The sequence below is a fragment of the Pipistrellus kuhlii genome, unplaced genomic scaffold (genome assembly GCF_014108245.1).
Source record: "Pipistrellus kuhlii isolate mPipKuh1 unplaced genomic scaffold, mPipKuh1.p scaffold_m20_p_3, whole genome shotgun sequence".
In the NCBI taxonomy this organism is placed as follows: Eukaryota; Metazoa; Chordata; class Mammalia; order Chiroptera; family Vespertilionidae; genus Pipistrellus; species Pipistrellus kuhlii.
This window is the reverse complement of record NW_023425529.1, coordinates 171,239,820-171,262,941: the sequence shown is the minus strand read 5'-3', so window position 1 is coordinate 171,262,941 and position 23,122 is coordinate 171,239,820. Positions and strand designations below refer to the sequence as shown.

General features: G+C 40.8%; 1 pseudogene; it reads right to left on the bottom strand.

Annotated features, from left to right (window-relative positions):
- Positions 1–2,351: 2,351 nt before the first annotated feature.
- On the bottom strand, positions 2,352–17,502 carry LOC118729721 (annotated as a pseudogene).
- Between the last annotated feature and the right edge of the window lie 5,620 nt (positions 17,503–23,122).

The window sequence follows — 23,122 nt, the reverse complement described above, 5'->3', positions numbered from 1 at the left end:
TAGTAACTAGCCCAAGTACATGGATTTTTTTTTCTTAATGGTGGAAATTTAAACCACTGGGTAAGTAATTTGGAAAGATTTGGGGTGTTTTGTTTTTTTCTATCATCAAATGAGGACCACTTATTCCATTTATAGGTAAGGGACCCAATGTATGAATGTCAAACTTTAAATCAAGTTACACCTAACTACATCCTCTCACTAGCTCTTATCTGAGAGCCAGTTTAAACTGAAAAAAAATAGCAAGTAATTGGCATGGAGTGGGTATTCAATTAATACCAGTTAAATTAAAATGTGGATTTCGGGGGAGGAGGGCGAATGGTCAGGAAATTATGCCTACCTTTGCATATCCTTCTCTCTAATTTGAATTCTTGATAAATCCCAGAAATGTAATGAATGCTTAAAAAATAGAATGTTCTTCTGATTTACCCCTTGATATATATATTAAGCCTTTGGAAGGCACAGTATAATGGACAGATCAAATCTAAGGTCACTAACTTGTTCCCAACTGGTAGGTACTCAATGCTGCTGATTAGCTAACAGTATTCCTGCTGTTGATTTAAAACAGATAACAAAGACAAAGCTTCAACTCTATAGAGATTAGCTTGTGTTTTTACTCTAGAAGAAGGAAAAGCAGATGTTTTCCTAAGCTGTTTTTTTGCACAGGTTGTGAGCCAGGCTGTCAGGGTGATGGGACTTAAAGTCCAGAAGGTTGTACTCCCAGATTTAGAACACAAGACTATAGGAACAGGTGTGAAAAGTCTAAAGAAATTGTTGCCCAAAGCATCCATTTTATTCATTTTAACAAAAATATTTTAAGAAAATCTTGAATATCAAGGTATGAGACATTTAATAATGCATTCATCTCCATAAATGTGCTAAAGCCTATACATTACAGAAGCCTGCTAATATTATTTCACTAAGTCCAAAAACTAAATGCAACTTGAGAATCACCCCTATTTTCTCTGAAGAGAATGAGCGTGGGTTTATCTGATAACAACCACTCTTCTGATATTATTTTATGTCTTATGCTCATAATCAAGCCCTCTGGAAATCATAATGGAGAAGTTCTGGTTTATCAGGTTTTCTGCCAAGAGAGGTAGACAGCGAGCAAATGCCCCATCCTCATCATTCTGTCATCATCATTTTTCACCCTGGCTCTCTTTTCTTTTTAAATTTTTTTCTCTTTTATTTAGAGACTATAGAGATTCCAAACTTGGAAATAAATTTTAATATGACAAACCTTTAGGCAGAACATTTGGAGAGCTTTTTCATTTCATACTGTGATCAGTTAAGGAGCTATTCATCTATTTCAATAATCCACTGGGCAACGCCAGGACACTAAATTCTGCAGAATGACATATTTTAAAGTCTCCAAATTCTGATATGGTTGTGCACCTCTCTCTCTCTCTCTCTCTCTCTCTCTCTCTCTCTCTCTCTCTCTCTCTCTCTCTCTCTTTCTCTCTCTCTCTCTCCCCTAAGCTACTTAAACATTTACTAGAAGTCTAATAAAAGAGATAAATTACATGCCTATTTTAATCATTGATGCCCAGCTCTAGCTCAGCTTTTGAAAATCTATCTCCTTCCTTCTCCTTTGCCAACTGCTCTACCTGGCCAGCATTTGACTCATTTCAAATAAGTAGAAGATAAATTTAACCCCATTAAACACACACACACACACACACACACACACACACACACACACACGACCAACAATAAATTATTGTCCTCAGAGGCTGCATATGGAATTCCTCACTGTCTAGAATACATTCACTTTCCCATCCTCACAGAAGATTATTCCAAACCTTCTCTTATCTACTGAAACCCACAAATCCACCATTATGCTCACTACCCTCCCTACCAGATGATATTACTCCCTACTTCACACAGAAGTGACCTTCCACAGCATATCTCCCACCTTCCCACCTATTAATAGATTGACTTCTCATGTTCCTATCTAAAAGCCTGTCCTCCACATGGGTACCAGATCCTATCCCTTCTGTCTCCTCCAGAACTTCACTCCTGAATTCTCTTTTCCATACCATCCATTTTCACTCTCTACTAGATCATCTCCATCAGCATGTTAACATGGAAGTCTTTCTCTCATCTCAGAAAAAAAGAAAAACTTTGTCTTCACTTGACTTCCCCCAGCAACTTAAACCTGAATCCTTTGCTCCCCTTTATAGCAAGTACCTTGGAAGAGTTATCTACAGTTTCTGTCATTCCTCTCTTCTCACTATCTGTTAAAACTATTCATCAGCATCCACCACCCCTCCACTCCACTCCACCAAAACTGTTTTTGGTGGGTTTTTTTTGTTTTGTTTTGTTTTTTTTGTTTTTGAGGGAGGAAGGGCTGCAAAAAGCTTTATTGTTCCATTTAGTCCAATGTATTGGAGAGGGCTCCATGGTGGTTAAAAGAATGGCTATTAGTTTCGGGAAAAGGCTCAGGTAAAAGCCAGAGACATCAGGGGGGTGCAGAGGGGCCTCTGCAAGGCCTCTGAGCTCCAAGGGCTCCTAGTCGTGCTTGAAGTGAGCCTTTCAAAGAGATACTCATGCAGCCCAGTCTGGGGGGTGGCCAGCCTGCAGATATTAGTCTGGGGGTTTCCCATCTTCTTGATCAGTTTCACCTCCTCAATCAGGAAGTGGTTCTCCAGGAAGTCACAGAGGTGAGGGTCTGCGGGTAGAAGCAGGGCCTGCAGCTCCAAAAGGGCCTGGTTCAGGTTCTTCTCAAGGCTAGGCGACTTCCATGGCATCTTCAGTTTTGCCACAGTCATCTTGAGAAGGCTTCTGCATATCCTAGAAGAGAATGCTGCCACCATGCTTGCTTTGCAGCTTTAAGAGATGCTCAGTGCCCTCCTGCTTCTTCTCCACCAACTCACAGAAGAAGTGGCCCACAACTTCCAGAGCCACATCATCACGGTCAAAATAGTAGCCCAGAGAGAGGTAGGTGTAGGAGGCCTACAGATACAGGTTGGCCAGGCAATTGACCGCAGGTCTACCTTGGAGAAATAATTCTGCAAATTTGGGAGCTCATGGTTGTTCAGCAATAAGGAGTTAAGGGAGAAAAAAAAACAAAAAACAAAAACAAACAATCAAACAAAAACAGTGTGTTGGCTGGTCCCAGAGGTGGCTCTGAAGGTGGTGACTGGATGAGACCCAGGAAAGTGGTTGGAGGCTGGAAGAAGGGGTGTCCCTGGGTCTGTTCTGTCCAAATACTGTTGAAGCAAGAGACATATCCAAGGCCTCCGAGTGCACTGCTCAAAACTGCTCTTATCTCAGCCACCAATGAGCTCCACATTATTAATCAATGGTCAGTTCTTAGTCCTGTTCTTACTTGACCTATTAGTGAAATTGTATTTAGTTTCTCACTGTTTCCTTCTTAAACTACTCTCTTCACTTGCCTATCAGGACATCACACTCTTTGTATTTTTCTTCTAGATCACCAGTGACTCATCTGTGTTCTTTGCTAGATTTTGCTCTTCTATGCAAGCCTTTAATGTTGGAACACCCCAGGGTTCAGTCCTTGTCCCTCCACTCTTACCTGTCTACCCTTGCTACCTTAATTATATCACTTAATGATATCACTTAATGAGTCTCATAGCTTTAAATACTGTCTATATTCCAATAGCTCTCAAATGTTTATTTTATAATAAATCCAGAACTCCCTTGCAAACACCAAGCTCATATATCCAACTGCCTACTCAGTAGTATGTCCCTTTAAATGTTTATATTCATGTCAAACTCAATTTAGCCGAAACTAAACTTGATATTCCCAGCACCCCTTCCTTGTCATGATCAATGGTAACTCCATCCTACCAATTTCTCAGGCCAGAAACCTTGGAATGATCTTTGACTTTAACCTTTCTCATTCAATACATCCAATATGTGAACAAATCCTTTTTGGTTCTAGATTTAAGATATATTCAAAATTAGCCACTTCTCACCACTTATACTCCTATCACCAAGTCACAAATAACAATCATTTCCTGTTTGGAGCATTGGAATAGCCTGCTAACAGGACCCCCAGTTTCCACACTTGGCTCTTGTCTACTTGCAATTCAGCATCCTGAGCATTCTTAGAAAGTAAGTCAAACCATGTCATTCATTTGCTAAAATCCTGTCATGACTCCTGTTTCTTTGGGGTAAAAGCCATAATCCTTGCAAAGACCTACAAACTACAACCTGATCTGACCCTTCAGCTGCATCCCCTACTTCCCTCCTGCTTCCTCATTCTGCTCTACATTCTAACCTCATTGTTCCTCAATCATTCTAGGCTTATAGCTTTTGCTCTAGCTGCTTCTTATGCCTGAATGCTCTTCTTCCAGCTCCTTCTTAGCTAACTCCCTCTCCTCCTTTATGGCTTTACACAAATCTCACCTTCTTGATGAGGCTCATCACACCATGTAAAATTGTGAGTTGTTTTTCTACCTAACAACACTCTCAATCCTTTACTTTACTTTCTTCTCCATAGCCCTTATCATTTTTAACAACTTTATACTTTACTTATTATGCTTCTTAATTATTGTCTACCTTCCTCAGCTAGAATGTAAATTCCATGACAGCAGAAATCTTTATCTTTTTTTTTTCATGAATGAATTCTAAATGCCAAGAACATTGTCTTGCATATAGCAGAAACTCAATGAATATTTGGTGAATGAATGAGTGTAAATGCACTTAGTGACATAAACAAATCTTGCTATCATATGATTATGTGGGAAATATGATCTTGTAACACAGATGGAGTCTGTTCCAAAACCAGCTAACCATAAGGAAGGCCAGGCAGAAAATTTTGCTACTAGACCCAATCTGTATTGGAGAGTGTCCAATCTAGCCAATCCAGTTGCCTATGGGTTGTAACTCAGCATGCTAATCATACAAACAAAGATGTGTAGAAACCAAATGTTGAAAGAAGACAGGTAGTAGAAGTCTTATGCAGATAGAAGACTGGAGGTAATTAGTAACAGATTTGGTAAGAGGCAGAGAGAAGCCAAGACCCAAGAATGTTAGCCTCAGATTCTGTCTTTCACTGGAATACTATGGTATTCTGAGTAAGTTTCCAGTTCTTCACAAAACTTTCTCGATCCTTATAATAAATCCCCAACAACTCAGGCAACCTGACTGCATCTTTGTTTCTTACAACCTAAAACTGCTAATTAATGGACAATTGTATTAACTTCCTAATACTGGCCTTGCTCTGTGTAAAATGCTGAAGCAACTCTCAACACCAAGAGGCAGGGAATCGAGGTGAGTAACTGTGAGCTCTGGAGCCAACCAGGCTGGGTTTGACTCCCAGCTCTGCCACTATCCAATTGTATGAGCTTCGTTAATTTACTTACTAGTCCCGTATCGGCAAACTGTGGTTTGCGAACCACGTGCAGCTCTTTGGCCCCTTGAGTGTGGCTCTTCCACAAAATACCAGTTTATTTTGAAGAAGTGGCATTAGAAGAAGTTTAAGTTTAAAACATTTGGCTCTCAAAAGAAATTTCAATCATTGTACTGTTGATATTTGGCTCTGTTCACCAATGAGTTTGCCGACCACTGACTTAGCCCTTTATGCCTTGGTTAAAAATGAAACTATATTAGTATATATTTTGAAATTTGTTGTGAGGATTGAAACTAGAAGGTACATGTAACATGCTTAAAACAGTGTTCATAATGCATTGGATGTTCAGTAAGTATTAGTTACTGTTATTATCTATAGAAGTGCTATCCAATGAAAAATTATATATATAATTTTAAAATTTTAGGGGTCATACTTAAAAACGGTACATGGAAATAGGTAAAGTTACTTTTAATAATATATTTTATTTACCCCAATATCGAAAATATTATTTCAACATATAATCAATATAAAAATAATTAATGAGATATTCTATACTTTTGTTTTTGTATGAATTCTCCAATGAGTGTTTTACACTTGCACTACATCTCAATCCAGACTGGACATATTATTAAGTGGTCCAGAGACACATGCAACTAGTAGCTACAACAGAGGAAACTCAGGAGAAGTACCGCTTTCTGTCTTTCTAGAACCTATATTCTAGGTGACACTAGCTGCTCATAATGCATGCCATTTTCTTTAAAGTTGAGGTAGAGGTCCCAATATTCAGCCCACCATGAGTGTCAGAAGGAGAAAATTAATGGGGAGTTTGAGTTGATAAAATCTTATACCTAATCTCTCTGAGGGAACCAGATTAATCCATCCTTCTCCTAAGACATCACCCATTTCTTCTTTCAGTGAGCACATTGATGCTGGCAATCTGCCATCATTCATTCTTCCCAAATGTTTCTTTCCTGCATTTGATTCATGTCTCAATTTATATATTGATTTCTATTTTCAGTCTCTTTCTCTTGCTTTTCTCATTACCATCATTTTCTGGAAATGACATATGGAATCAGATGACAGCTGGGTAAGGGAGAGGTCAGAAAAGAGAGCTAAAGGAACCATTTTGATGGTGGGAGTCTGAGAATTTATGTGTGGAGTGGTAGAAGGAGAGAAGATGAATCCTTCCTTTTTTTCCCCTATATCTTCAGTGCCCCTCCTTTATCCTGTTCTATGGCTTAAGTTGATAAGAATGTCAGAAACCCCGGGGCTAAATGTTTACCTTTTTTGTTTAGCTCATTATCTGCAGTGACTAGAATAATACTGGCACATAGTAAACACTGGTTAAATAGTTAGGGAAGGGAGGGCAAGATGAAAGACAGTTTCCTCTTGGTTTTCCTTTAATTCATTCTTCATTTCCTTTTTGTTAATGCTCAAACTCAATAATATAACCAGAAACACCATGCTTGATCTTGCCCCTGGCTTAAATCTTCTACCTTATTTGACTAATTTCTGCACCACCACCACCCTCCCCCCCAACACACACATACACACATGCACACACACACACTACATTCCAACCAAACTGCCTCTTTTTAATTCCTTGGACTAGCTGAGATCACCCTGCCTTGGAGTGATTGTTTTGCTGTTATCAAGGTCTGGATGCTCTTTAATGAATGTCTCATTATTTTTTAAGTTGAATATTAAACATTACTGATTAAAACAGGCCTTCTCTGATCCCTATTGCCATTCATTGTTCTTTATGAACAGCTATTGTTACCTTGTGTTGGATGCTCTCATTTTATAATTATATATTTATGGGTAACCTACTTATTAGCCTACATCCTCCATTGCCCAAACCCACCCAATAGTGAGCTCCATGAAGGACAGACACAATATCTATTTCATTCACCTCTGCATACCTAATACCTTGTATAGTGCCTGATACATATTAAATTCTCCTTCCATAAGAGCTGAATATATGAAACCATTGCATGACATACAAATGGTTTCTCTGAATTAACGTAATTTACTTTATCATTCCCTTTACCTTTCCATCTAAACCATTTTGAAAATGTGGGACACATTCTAAAGTGATGGCACCACTCTAGCAGGTTTTGCTCAGTGGATAGAGCATCAGCTTGAAAACTGAAAGGTCCCAGGTTTGATTCCGGTCAAGGGCACATGCCTGGGTTGTGGGCTCGATCCCCAGTAGGGGACTTGCAGGAGGCAGCCGATCCATGATTCTCTCTCTTCATGGATGTTTCTATCTCTCTTCCCCTCCCCTCTTCCTTTCTCTCTGAAATCAATAAAAAAATGTATTTTTTAAAATAAAATAAAAATAAAGCAATGGAAACTGGATGTCCTATTTGCCTGGGAAGAGCACCACTGCTGGAATTCCTCCAGCAAGAGTGATGGTTCAGCAAGACATAGTCTGCCTCTAGTATAATGCTTCACCATCTGTGGAGAAAATTTCCAGTGGCATGATTCAATCCCCAAAATGGAGCACCCTAAAGCCAAATAGACATTGTTCTGAGAAATTCATGTCTTTATTGATGAGAAATCTGCTTAAGTGAGAAACCGCTGAATCCTGAAGAAGGCACCACACGGGTATTCTAACAGAGAAGCAATGAAGATCAGGGCTTTACCACCCTTTTCTCCCGTCTTTGAAATGTTTTGTTCCTTAGCAACATAATCACTCATTTTTTCAACATCATTTACAATTTGCCAGTCACTCTGCTAAGTTCTTTACATGCATAACCTCATGTAATGCTCATAACAACCCTATGAAGTTGAGATTATAATTATATTGATTTTACAGACAAAGAAAAATGGTTAACTAGCCCATGAATATTCAGCCATTTAAACTGCAAGGCTAATATCTAAAAACAAGTCTAATAATCCCAGTGTTGATGGCTCTGTGCTTTTTGTCTAGCATTCTGGAATTTGTAATGACAGTTGGACGATGGCAGCTTGAATACAGATGGTGAGAACATCTCCTTCAGCCACAGGACTCACGCTGATCGTGAGAGGGTTGACGTAACTACTTGGGTGGTATTCAATGGATGCTGACAGTATGTTGTTGTCCCTCCCTTGAATGGGGCATATTTTCTGTTAGAGAACAGCAGGATTGAAAGCCACAAGAATCTGAGAGGCTATATAAGCCAAGTGGGTCCTCTGATCAAAATGTCTATGCTATTGTTGCAGGCAGATCTCAGTCTAGCAATTCTGACCCATGCTCCCCTACTGCAGCCCTTTTCAGAATATCCTCTTCCTGTTCAATTGTCCCTCTTTTCCTAGCCCAGTGACACTTCTATAGAAGGCCTAGTGGATAGCTGAAATGTTACCAAAGTAGATCAGAAATCAGTTCTCCTACAATAAAGCATCAGACAGCCCTAAACTTGTCAAAGCATGGAAGGGGTTTTATCCCAAAACTATACTTCTGTGACCACTTGAGAAATATTACTTGCATGTGAATCTAATGACTGGATCCTAGACTTGATCTAATTTCTACCTCTGACAAATAGAATCATAGAATTCTTGAGTTTGGTGGTCCCTAATTGATCCTTGTCATACTGCTGGCATGCAGAGAAGAAATCACAATATTCAGCACTGTTTGGGTCATGTGACTAATTTTAAGATACCTGATATGGGTTGAATTATATCTTCCTTCCCTTCCCCCCACCCCGAAATATGTTGACATCCTGGCCCCTAGTACCTATGAATGTGACCTTAGTTTTGCAGATAATCAAGTTAAGATGAGGTCATTAGGGTGAGCCCAAATCCAATATAATTGATGTTTTTATAACGAGGGGAAATGTGGACCCAGGAGTACCATGTGCAGATGAAGGCAGAGATTGGGGTGATACAGCTGCAAGCCAAACATCAAAGATGACCAGCGAAGTTTGTAGAAGTTTAGACAGAGGAATGGAACATGTTCTTTCTGTTTCATGAAGGAACCAACCCTGCCAACATCTTCACCTTGAACTTCTAGCATCCAGAACTGTGAAAAATACACTTCTATTGCTTAAGCGTCCCAATTTCTGGTACTTTGTGATCACAATAACAGCACACTAAGGCAATTTTAAAATTAATTTAAAATTAATTTGAGAGAGAGAGAGAAGAAGAAAGGAGGAGGAGGAGGAGGAGGAGGAAGAGGAGGAGGAGGAAGAGGAGGAGGAGGAGGAGGATGGGGAGAGAGAACGGGAAAGAGAGAGAGAGAAAGAGAGGGGTAACACTGAAAGTATAATATATGATGATCTAACCACTATGCTGTACATCTAAAACTAACATAAAATAATACTGAGTGTAAACTGTAATTTAAAAATAAGATTAGCTTTGGCTGGGTAATTTGGTTGGTTAGAGCATCGTCCCTATATGCCACAGTTGCACATGCAAGAATCAATCAATAAATACATAAATAAGTGGAACAACAAATCAATGCTTGTCTCTCTTTTCCTCTCTCACTCTCCTTCTCTAAAATCAATCAATCAGTCGAAACCAGTTTGGCTGAGTGGATAGAGCATCAGCCTGCAGACTGAAAGGTCCCAAGTTTGATCCCGGTCAAGGGCATGAACCTTGGTTGCGGGCACATCCCCAGTTGCGGGTACAGGAGGCATCTGATCGATGTTTCTCTCTCATCAATGTTTCTAGCTCTCTATTCTTCTCCCTTCCTCTCCGTAAAAAAATCAATAAAATATATTTAAAAAAATAAAATCAATCAATAATTTTTAAAGAAAATTAAAATACTTTTGGAGAGTGTATGTCCTCTCCTGCAATCTCTAAACATGGAAGGGAATAAGTAAGGGGTCTCCAGTACTGAAACACAATCCCCAAAAGATTGGCGGCACTCTTGGAGCAAGTCTTAAGATGGGAGACAAGGTTTGATTTTCCAGGAAAAATTAGTTCATTCAGACCACAAATGTTCAATCTTATGTTTCTGATATATTTTTGTAGTGTGTAGAATTTTGCCCCCTGCCAAAAAGACATATTTATGTTTTAACTCCCAGAACCTATGAACTTATTTTAAAATACAGTCTTTGTAGATATAATCAATTTAAGATGAAGTCATTCAGGATTAGGTTGTGCCCTTATCCAATGACAGCTGTTCTTCTTAAGAAGTGAGAAATTTGGACACAGAGACAGAAGACACATGACACAGGAGAAGGCAGAGAGAGATTGGAGTGATGTGTTTACAAACCAAGGAATGCCACGGATTGCCAACAACCACCAGAAGCTAGAAAGAAGCGAAGAATGATTCTCCTCAAGAGCATTTGGAGAGAACAGAAATATCCTATTTCACATCACCTGTCTTTATCTATAGCCTTCAGCCATGATGGGTTAGTTCTTACGAACAGTTACATGGGTTTTTATAGTCCAAATAAAGTTTCTCAAAATCTCTCCTGGCACCAAAGACTGCCAAAACTAGGAAAGTTTATAATTGTCTAGAGAGCTCCTTTTCCATTCAGATTGTTAGCTCCTCCATAATTGAAAACTTTCATTTAGAGTTCATTCTGTCCAGAGTCAGACCTTATATCAAATTCTCAGAAAGCTATTTCCATCCTTTTCCCTCCATCTCCCTACAGTTTCATAAAATTACTAGTTCAGAAATGATCATCTAACTCAATCCCTACCTGACAAGAACATTCACAGTCTCCCTTGGCAGGAGTCATCTGTGCTTTTAGGCAGTGAGACATACGTATCTCCCTGTCTCCCTGGGATCTCACTACCTCTGCTGCTGCTATCTCATCCATTCATACACGGAGTTAACTACTCTGTGTTAGGCATAATTCTAAGCCCTGGAAATAGAGTAGGAGGAAAATGTTCATTGAGTACTGCTGTGTGTATAATTTCTAATAAGTGAAGATCATAAGTAAGTAAACAAATAAAGCATGTCAGGTGTTGATAAAGACTACAGAGAAAAAATCAATGAGGAGATGGAGTAAAGCAAAGGTAAGGTGCAATTTTCAAAGGGTAATCAGGAAAAACGAGCATCTAGTTATTATAGTAAAATGCAACGACCAAGATCACTTGGTTGCACAAACTATTTGTTGTTCTGAATGGCAATAGGTTTTTCCTTTTGATTTTCTAGAAGGTATCATTCCCCAGTGCCCAAGATTCATTCCTTATGTCTCCTCTCCTTCAAATAGCTTTTTTTCCAACCTCTCCTCCTTAGTCATAATACTTCATTCTCTTTGGTGCTAATGATTGTGAGCATCCGGTGTCTCTGGTTCAGCTTCACTCTCTCTAAATATGGTTTCCAAGTGGGCTTCAACCAAGACATAATAAAATGGGTCCATCATCTCTGACATTCTCTATTCTGCATACTTTATATCTGATGGTGCAAACACAACTGTGCCCACTTTTTTTATATATAACCATACTGCACTGTTGACTCATACAGAACCTAGAGTCAGTAAAATTGCTAAGAAATGTTTGTCTCCCAACTCTTCAGTCCCATGCTCTTTTCACTTTGTGAAATCTCCTCCCTCTACATTCCAAGCTTTGGGGAAAATTACACTAGCGAGTGCAGCAACTGTGTAATCAGGACACACCACACATACTGACCTCTAGGTATCCTCTTCCGCTCCCTCTAACTCTGCCTACTTTATCCTAGAGATTTGATTAACACCATCCCAATCTGCAAAGCTTGAAAGTGCTGAGTTATCATCTGCCTATTTTTTTCCCATCTAATGTTTAAAAGGAAATCAATTGATGGCAGCTTATGTTTCTGTCCTCTGCTTCGCTTGCCAGAGATGAGCCCTGCAGTTTCTGAGTGAGAGCGGCTGTGTTCCTGCCCTGCAGACTCTCCAGCTGAGGCTGAGAAAATTCCTATTCTCTTCTCACTGCACTGCTCCTCCTCGTGAAAATTCAGCCATGTGGTATGAAGGATAAAATGTTCTTATACCCAATCCCAAGGAGTTTTTCTTTAATTATTATTTACCTTCCAAAATCAACAAGGACAAATAATCCAAAGAGGCCCTAAGAGAGAGTTTATTACTGCTGTCATGAGAGTTTAAGTCCACTAGTCACTGGCTATGGAATCTGGATAAGTTACTCAACTGCTCTGACTCCCTTTCCCCCTCCATGAAACAGATATATTAATAGTAGCTATGTCTAAGGCACATTGTAGTCACCAAATGAGTTCCATGTGGGAGGCACTTAGGGCAGTAACTGGCACGTAGTGAATGCCATGTAAGTATTAGCTTCCATTTGGGGTTAAAATTAAATTCATAGCTCACTCCCAATGACTGGGAGGCAGGTTATCTTCCCTGTGCTTTCCCCAGGAGAAACAGGGTGACATGACAGGCACTAGAGTCAGACAGACAAGGAATAGTATCTGAACTCAATTGTGTGACCTTGGCAATGTTATTTATTCTAGGTAAGCCTCGATGCTCTCATCTGTTAAACAAACACAACACGGTCTTCATGGAGCTGTTGTAGGACCCAGGTGAGTTCAATGTTCATAGTGCATTATAACATGCCTACGAAATTTATAGCTTTGGGTGCACAAAATACAGTGTGCGTACTTGGTTGGAGAAGATTGTGTATGTTTTTAATCTTCACCTGAGGATACTTTTTTATTTATTTATTTATTTATTTATTTATTTATTTATTTAGATAGATAGATAGATAGATATAGATATATAGATATAGATATAGTTAGATAGATATAGATATAGATATAGATATAGATTGATATATATACATATATATATATATATAGAGAGAGAGAGAGAGAGAGAGAGAGAGAGAGAGAGGGGAAAGAAACATTGATTAGTTGCCTCCCATTTATGCCCTGTCAGAGAACAAACCCACAACCTAAATATGTGCCCTGGGAATCAAACCCACAACCTTTTGGTATTCAGAACAGTGTTCTAACCAACTCAGCTACCGGGGTAGGGCCGATTATTTTTGAAGAAGAGAATCTCATCATCCTAATGCTACCAAGAGACCTCAGCTCCTTTTCTAACAAGGGACCGTTTCTCTTGCCCTGGATGTCCAAGTTTTATGAGACAAATGTTCTTTCCCTTCCAGCCTGTAAGCTTCCTGGAGCTCCATACTATGATATCCTTGCCCAAGATGACTCCCTTTACCAATAGCCCATCCATTATTTAAACCTTCTTCCCAATGATGGTGGGCTTAGGGGTTACCCTTTCTGATTTGTTAACTGTAAGTGCTTTTTGTGGAAGAGCATCAAGAGAGTGGGCACATCAGGCACTGAAACAGGATTTGCAAGAGTGGGAAGCATGATTCTTCATAGACAACACAGTCATGAAAATACATTGACTGTCTTAGAAAAAATAGCACTACACAAGTACAGCATCCTGTTTCTGACTGCATCAGTTTTTCTCTTGATGCTTTGATGATAACAGTCTGCAGCTATCCATGTAAAGTGGAAGGGCTAGAATCACTCCTTCTACATACCTCACTTTGTATATGAATCAACTTAGAAGGGCAGTGATTTGTCCATGTCATGAATGTAAGAAATGATGAACTCAGGTATAGAGCCCTGGTCCCAATTTGGGGTCTACTATTCTTCCCACTGCATCATACAACTTCATATTCCTGTTGATCTGTGGGATTTGATATCTTTACAACAGTGATGCAGATATTTTTCTTGTTTTATAAATTCAGGCCCTTATAGTACACTTAAAGAAGTTACATTGGGTGTGTAAAACAAAGGTCAAAATGCTTCTAGTAGTTTCTTGGGAAAGAAACTAGTCTTTCCCAAGAAATGCTTTTACTATCCTGTCTTTCTTGAATCACTCAAAATGAACATATGCCCTTGTTCATCTCATTTTCCAAGTAAACACCATCAGTCACCTTGAAACAGGTTACTTCCTGCTGATAAGAAGCCTTGATGAGGCTGTAAGCAGTCCGTTTTAACCACCTGGTCATTAATCCCTAGAAATGCCCTGCATCCAAATTCTTAATTGCTGAAACAAATGGTTTCCATGGGTGATTAAACATCGGAGCAAATCCGCAGCATTTGCTAATGGTTAGAGTAGTTCTTTCTGCCACTATGCCCTCGCTTCCTCCTTTCAATCCCAGTGGAGGCTGAATGGCAAGTCAAGAGAACAATGATGGTCACAAAGAAGAGTCCTGAGGGTGAGGGGACAGTGCTCTCATCCCCTCCTCAGATGTCATCCTGAAACAGCAGGTGAAGCAATGAAGTATGGACATGTAAGAAAGAAAGATCTTGTGGGGAAACACTTCAGTGAAGTCTCTGTCACGATTAAATGAGGGTCTCTGCTGAGCAGCTTTAACAGAGGGATACTTAAACATGATTTGGGGAACCATAGTTCTTGTAGAAATGGTCTCTTAGCAATCATGGTATACCCTCATCACCATTTAGGTCTGTCTTTCTTTACTGGTTCAATCAACTGTCTAGTTTTTCTGTAGTCTGTACCCTCCAATCTCCTCACTTCTACTCCCACAGTCACCATTCCTATGTTCCCTCAGGAGCAGCCAGTTTACACTGTGTGACTCTAGCCCCAGGTTGACTGGTCCAGCTGTGAACCCTGATCTGACCTAAGCCAATCAGAGCCCCTTCATACAATTTTTGGACTTGAAGCCAAATCTGAAAGCCAGTATCTTTTCATTGCCTAAAATATATGTGCTAAAGCTCAGAGCACTTCAGGACTATGTTTCCTGTCTTGCCTTCTGGGGGAAAAGAGACAGTCAATTTGGAGGGGGAAAAAATGAGAGAGAAACTGGGATTAATAAATGAAAAGGGAAGACAGAGATGGTTATGATGATCTTTATTGCTTGTTCCAGTTGCTTCTGGAGACTGCAACCCTGACCTTAGATGCTTGAGAGCCCCTGGCATCTGAAGAATAAGTTTCCTTTTTCCATTAAGCTAACTAGGAACCTGTCACTACAAAACAAAACAAAAATACAAACAAATATATTTGTTTCTTCCCTTTGATGGTGCCTTTATGATGGATCATTTAAGTCCAGGGCTTCTCCTTTAAAGCAACATATGTGTTACAGTTAGATAGAGAAGAGATTTTTAGTTTTCATGCAATGTTGGTTTTTCCAGATAGTGGAAAGGTGGATTATCTTTGCTGCCAAATGTCAAGAACACTCAGTTCTACGTGAAAGCATAGCCAGTGCTAATGGGCAGGTAATGTTAACAGTGCAGGCTTTTTCATCTTCTAGCTCCTGTCATCAACCTCCTACTTACTGTGTGATCTGGGTCATTATGGGGATCAGAGAGGTTCTCTATGAATGGATAACCTTTGACCTGAGCTTGAAAGGTTGCTTTGCCAACTATGAAGCTTCTGGCAATCATGAGGTCAGGAGAGATTTCTAAGATTCCCTATGCATGACTAGTTTCCGTCTTTTCTACTTTGCCTTGGTAAGCACAGAGCAATTGTGGCTACTACAGGGAAGCATCTCCTCCCTGAGGTGATAGCTATGGTCAGAAAGTGAAAGTAATATGGAACGTTCTAATGGGTCTTGAAAACTGCTTTATTGAAGCACAAATAAGGCATGTTTGTGAATATGAGAAAAGGTGACAAAGATTAAAGTACAATGAATTCCATTTTTTTCCACCATCCTCCACCACACACACTGCCTTATGTTCCTAGCTTGAGGGATTCATTATATTCTGTCCAATTCTCCAGTTGAAGGCAGTTTTTGAGCTAAGGTATGTATAGCTGCTCAGTGTCTTCTTCCTCCTCCCGTCACGCTGCCCTCAGCACCCAGAGCCCCAGACATGAGTTCCTAGTCAGTCCTCATTTCCCCTGGCAGGGCCTCAAGTATCTCCATTCTTTTACATATATATATATCTATTTATATACACAAACACACACACATATTATTAATTTTAGAGAGGAAGGGAGAAAGAGATATAGAAACATTAATGATGTGTCTGAGTTTCTATAAAAGAAATATGTGCGGCATTAAAGTGCTTATGCTTATTTTATTTCATTCTGTTTTGTATTTATTGAGGACCTTTCCTTCTGAAGTTTTAACTACTACACAGCATACTATTTCTCTCGATCCTTTAAAAGGGGGGAATTGAGTCATTCAGAATCTTGGGCACTCAGGCTAGGAAAAGACATGTATAGAAGCCCTACAATATCTAACATATTACCTTCACAAAGTGAAAGAAGAGTGGAGAGATTTTACGCATACATTTATGTATACAACCATATATGTATGTTGTATACAAATAGCAAACATTCTTATTTTTGGCCTCCTTGATCCTGACACTGAATGAAGAACTTTCAGACTTGCAGGCGGCATATATTACTCTTTAACAGCTGCACCTGGACTTGAGCTAGTAACCAGCATCTGGTGCTGAATTCCCACATGATTCATTCAACAGTTACTAAGGAGCCACTGTGTGCCAGACACTGTGATGAACTGTACAGTTTCCTCCTGTTCAGAGATTTGTGTTTTCCCACCCACTGCCTAGAAAGACTGTGTTAGGAAATGCTTAGGGTACTCAAAAACAGGGACTATATGTGTCATATATAAAGGATCATTACATCTTTATTTGTTGTAAGATTGACCAATGCTTTGATTGCTAACACATATCAAAAGGAAGCATCTGATATATTTTTTTGTATCTAGAGGTGGAATTATATCCCTCTTTCCATTAGATTCAACATCTTCACTTCTCAAAATGACAAGGGGAGAGTGTAACTCAAAGAGAAATAGATCAAAATAAGATCATGACCAATGATAATGAGACAACTTGCAAATGATTTCTTACTAGCCTAAAGTCATTTATTTGACTTTTAGTATTTGGCATACTACATTTAAATTTTTCAAATGTTTTTTAGTTGACCCAGTCTAAATTCTTCTAGAACATTAGGTTTTATAATGAACTAGAGGCCCAGTGCATGGCCTCAGCGTGGTTTGTGGGGATCAGGCTTAAACCAGCAGTCCAACATCCACTGAGGGTTGTAGTAGGGCACCAAGCAGCAGGCAGCCAGGGAGGAGCCCAAGCCCAGGCCAGGCACCACACCGCTCCCACTCATCCAGGCCCTGCTGCACCTACCACTGCCAATGCTCATTAGGCTTCCTGCTGCTCCGCTGTGGTCTCCAAGCTCCCATCCTAGGGCTGATACCAGCATACCCATGACCAAGAAGTGGCCGTGGGCTTGCACCCAGTAGTCCGGATGCCAGTCCCAATCTCTGTCCTGGTCCGGATGAGGTAGGGTCATGCAGGGGGAGAGTCTCACACCACCACAGCTGTGCTCACCAGCCACGAGACCAGCATCTAGTACCTGTTGGTCAGCTGAGCGATGTTCCCGCTGTGGGAGCACACTGACCACCCGGGTGTTGAGCATCTGCCTCCTGGCCATCAGTGTGCATCATAGCAAGTAGTCAAATTGTTGAATGGTCAAATGGTCACTTAGGCTTTTATATAGAGAGACTAGAGGCCCAATGCACAAAATTTGTGCAAAGGGCTCAGCCCTTGCAGCTGCAGTGGCTTGTCTCGGCCCTCACAGCCCCAGCTTTGTCCAGAAGGTTGTTCCACTGTCCAGTCTAATTAGCATATTATGCTTTTATAGGGAGAGATTGGTGAGTAGCCATCTGAACCTTTACTAGGCTAAAGAACAAAGTGCTCACTCATGTGGTTGGCAGTTGATGCTGGCTGTAGGCTAAGAACTCACCTGACATTTCAAACTAGTGGCTTCCTATAACATGACAGGTGGCTTTCAAAAGGGAGAATCAAACAAATAAGCATTTAAGAGGTCCAAGCAACAGCAACAAGGCTTCTAGGCTCAGAAATGTTATAGTATTGCTTCTTCTACTTCTTATTGGCCAAGAATGAGTCACAGCACCAGCCTAGATTCAAAACGAGATGCTGTTATATGTTTGGCATCAGCTGGAGTGCCTAGGGCTAGTGGATCATGTCCAAGATGGCTTCTTCACTCACATCTGGGATAATGATACCACCTGGTGTCTCTCTCTCTCTATCTTAGTCTCTTTCCCTCCATGGCATACCTTCACATGACTTTGCTTTTCAGAGCAGAGTAGTCTTACTTGGTCACTGAATTTCCCCAAAGAAGTTCTTTTTTTTCCTTTTTTAAATATTTTATTGATTTTGTTTGTTTGTTTGTTTGTTTGTTTTTACAAAGGGGAAGGGAGAAGAATAGAGAGTTAAAAACACTGATAAGAGAGAAACATCAATCAGCTGCCTCCTGCACACGCCCTACTGGGGAAGTGCCTGCAACCAAGACACATGCACTTGACCAGAATCAAACCTGGGACCCTTCAGGCTACAGTGCCGATGCTCTATCCACTGAGCCAAACCAGTCATGGCTCCCCAAATAAGTTCTTAAAAATTCTAGAATATCACTTCTGCCATGTTACATTATCAAGCCAAGTCACTAATACCAGCCCAAACTCAAAGGAAAGGAAATAGACTCTACTTCTCAATGCCTGTGAATGAGGAAAGGAACTGAAGGTGGCCATCTGGAGACAAGCTGCAAGTGTTCCTTACTACCTTTCAAAAACAAAGAGCTCTTCTGAAATTCTTCCACCACTCTACCACATCTCAGCCAAAAGGTCATTTCCTCAAAGTGGCTTTCCTTGATTGTCCTATGTGACACTGTTATTTATAATCTATACTAATAAGAGAGAAATATGTATATTGACAGTCACTTCATGGTGCCCATAGCCAATCAGGAATGAGTATGCAAATTAACCTGACAAAGATGGTGGCTGTCTTGTCCCCTGGCCGCTCAGAGGCCTCTGTGCAGCATGCCTCCTCAGGGCCTCTCTGCCACACTCCACACCTGTCAACCATCCTTGCAGCCTCCCAGTGGCTTATCCCCTGGCCTCAGAGGCAACCCTCTGGTGCCTGAGGTCATAGCTCCCAATGTCTGGTCTCTCCCTCTACCCCACCCCTGCTTTGCTACTCTGGTAAACAAAACCCTAGCGTTGGAGCAACCCCACAGGCAAGGAAGTGTGCAAAAGCTCACTTGGTGCACATTTAGCAAGCCCTAGGAGCCCCAGGCCAGCCAAGGGGTGATGGTGGTGGCCATGGCGGTAACAGCAGGCAGCTCACCTTTGTTTTGAATAGATAAAAGAGGCCACCTACACAGTAACCCAAATTATCAAATCTCCCTCCTCCTTATCTCACCAAATCAAGAGGAGAGGGGTGATGGGCATGGAGGGAGGGCAGGTGGGCAGGAGGCAGAATGTGGAAGAGGAAGAGGATGAGGAAGGGAGCCAGTTGCAACCCATGGTGAACCCCTGACTTTGACAGGAGGAAGGTTTTCATATACATTTTACTAATTTTCTTTCACCTCTGACTATTATAGAGAAAGGACAAATAGCAATATTAAATTATTTCCTCTAATTAAGCTCCTTTTAATGTGCACAAATTTTGTGCACCAGGTCACTAGTCCTTTTATTATATAATAAACTGATGATCTAGTAAGTAAAATATTCTCTGAGTTCCATGCACAGCTCTACCAAATTAACTGAACCTTAGAACACCTGATCTATAGCTAATCAGTTAGAAGCACAGGTGACAACCTGAACTTGCAATCACTCTGTCATAGGACAGGAAGTGCACCTTGAGGTCCCCTGTCAAGCCAATGGGGGTGGGGTAGGGCGTAGCCTCAGGTTCCTGCTGGTTGCTTGTGTAGGCTCCTTATGGGAACTTGGTCTCAGCTATGGGTGCAGCCATCTTTGTGACGGAGTGATGGGAGGTGGGGGAAGTCTCGGGGAACTGAGCCCTTAACTTTCAGGATCTGTACTGTGTCTGAGTAGATGATAGTGTCAAAATTGAGTTGAATTGTAGGACATCTATCTGGTGTCTGAGAATTGCTAGGCAGTGTGTGAAAACCACCTCCACCTACTCCCCCGACACACACAAATACATACACACACACACACACACACACACACACACACACACACACTGGAATTGAGTCTAGAGGCTCCTTTAGCCTAGAATACATTAGATACATTAGATACTCCTTCTGAATGCTCAAATAAAAAATGCACATACAGTAGCAATTGGCACTACTCTTTATTAAGATTACTCATTTAACTACGTGTCTGGCACCTTCACTAACTGCTGTTGAAAGCACCTGCATTGCTCACAACTGCATCCCCAATACCCAGCCTCAATAAATACTTGCCAACCATGGAGGCTGATTGTGTCTATAGTAAACCTTAATGAAACTATCTTTTGACTTCAAGAGTTAAGACTGAACTCATGGTCTTTGTCTCCCTCTTTGATTTTTTCTCCCTTTGACTTTTCCCCATACATACAGAAGCATGTTTTCAGGTTAATAACACTATCAAGTCCTGAGCCCTTTTTTTTTCAGCAGCAGCAGCAGCTCCTGTGGGCTTGAGTAGTAATTACCATGCACAAGACAGAGACAGGGTGGAGGCATAAGCTGCTCCTGAAAATGAATCTACCATAATGCACCAGCCAGGAGCTTAATGGGGAGCATGATCTTCAATTTGCTGAGTATAGCTCTACACTAGGAGCCCTGAGCTGGGCTTGTGACATGCCATATCTCAGAAGATTTCAGCTGCTGCTGCTACTGCTGCTGTTGCTACAGGGAAGGATTGATGACTCCAATAAGAGATTTGAACACAGTCGTCTTAAAAACCAGAAGGGTCATTGGGCTAATTAGGATGGAAGCCATGCGTATGTGTGTGCCATACATAATAATGTATGTATATTATATACATAGCATAGAAGGATAGAATATTTGAGGATAAAGCAAAAGCCAAAAGGACGAAGGCAACAGGCAATGTAATCCACTTAATGGGTCAAGGAGCTCAGATCTGAGCCGCAAATGCATCATTGGATAACGGTAATGAAAAAGACAGCAATCTATATCTACAAATAGCATTAAGGCAGATTTGGTTTAGAGGCCAAACTAAGTTGATGTGAAATTTATGAGACTGGCTGTCTCTCATAGATGCTTGATGGGGGTGGGGAGAGTGTGCATTGAATCCCTTGGTTTCTCCTTTGGACTTCAGTGAATTAGATTGTGTTTCCAAGGTGGGACTTCCAGAAGTGGGGCTTTGTTTTATTTAAATGACAGTTAATCATTCTGCCACACAAGCTTGACTTAATGCTGAGAATGGAGATTTTATAAGTGGGTGAGGAAGTAGTCCCTTTGGGCATTTCATTTCCCTGTGCAAACTGTGAGTCTCCTGCTCACAGGGTTGTGCATGCACATATACACATAAACACACACACACACACACACACACACACATGCATACTGAGTTAAAAGTTGCAGGTGCTTGAGCTGGAATTTGCAGTAAGGCATATGTCTGAATCATGACTCAGCAGCTAGCCCTAGGAAATATCTGTATCCTAATGTTTTTGAAAGTATGTTTTGTGTCTGTGAATCCCATTACATTATTCCTGTGCAAGCTACTATTGGAAAGGTACTTTATTTTCAACCCAAGTTCTAATACATCCTCTACAGTAATCACAGTACACTGCATTGCAAAATATACAGGATGCATTAAGCTTTTTCCTCCTTAGGATGCCTCTGTCAATATCAGGTAGCACTCACAAAGGGTAATGAAGTCTGTTTTCAACACAGCAGTGTTCCTGCAATTATCTGCTGATTGACCTTCACTTTGTGCTGTGCCTGCAAAGAAAGGGGACCCTGATATATTGTACAGAGCAGAGCTTGTCCCTGCAGCGTGGGATAGGAGTTTCACTCTAGAATTGCTCCTAATTCAAGGTACAGCAGACCAAACCAGAAGTTTAAGAATGGATTTGGCCAGAAAAAGAGAAGCATCAATCAGACCAGCAAACCTCAGAGGGAAGCAGGGGAGGGTGGGAGGAAGAAGGAGAGAACAACCAAAAGACTTGTATGCATGCATATAAGCATAACCAATGGTCACAAATACTAAGGGAGTGAGGGCATGAGCGGGGGGGGGGGGGGGGGGAGGGTATATGGGGCACTGGGGGGATAAGGACACATATGTAATACCTTAATCAATAAAGAAAAAAATTGAATTAAAAAAGAATGGATTTGGGGAAACAGTTTTTAAAAAGTCACCCCAAGATTTATTATAGATCTTCATCCATTTTATAAGAAATTTTATGAAAAGTGAAGTCACTTTATGGACTTATTCCACAAATCTAATCTAAGAATATGTTCCCTCATGAAGGAAATATGAATTCTACATAAGATGCAACTGCGTAGAGGAGTTCTCATCTTTTTTAAGGCTTCTTACTGTGCAGGTCTCTCTGCTTTGGTTAGGGTAGGTAACTGCAGTAACAAGTAGGTTCATGAGTATATGATTCAAGTAAAATTGGCATGTGTTTCTTGCTCACCTAACAGCCTGGGCTATTTCAAGTCATCAGGATTGGTGGTGATGGGAGGCATGCTCTGCCTTACACAGTTAAGCAGAGACCCAGGCTGAGGGAGGCTTTGTCAACAACATATGATAGTCCCCCTGGAGCTCTCTTTCTCAGTAAGCTGAAACATGGAAAACACCAGGTAAAAAGTTATATGGACTCTGTCCACATCACGTCTGCTCACACAAGTGTAGATAGAAATCAGCCAGCCACACCTGGCTGCCAGGGAGCCTGGAAGATGTCATCTAATTAGGTGCCCAGAAATAAGAGAATATGGGCCATGGTCAACAACTAGCCACTTCTGCCATACTTTCCTCCTCCCTGTTCTTCTTCTTTTTTTAAAAAATCTATTTTTATTGATTTCAGAGAGAAAGGGAGAGGCAGAGATAAACATCAATGAGAGAATCATCTATCAGCTGTCTCCTGCATGCCAGCCCCCCTCCCTCACTGGGGATCGAACTGAACCCTGGCATGTGCCCTAA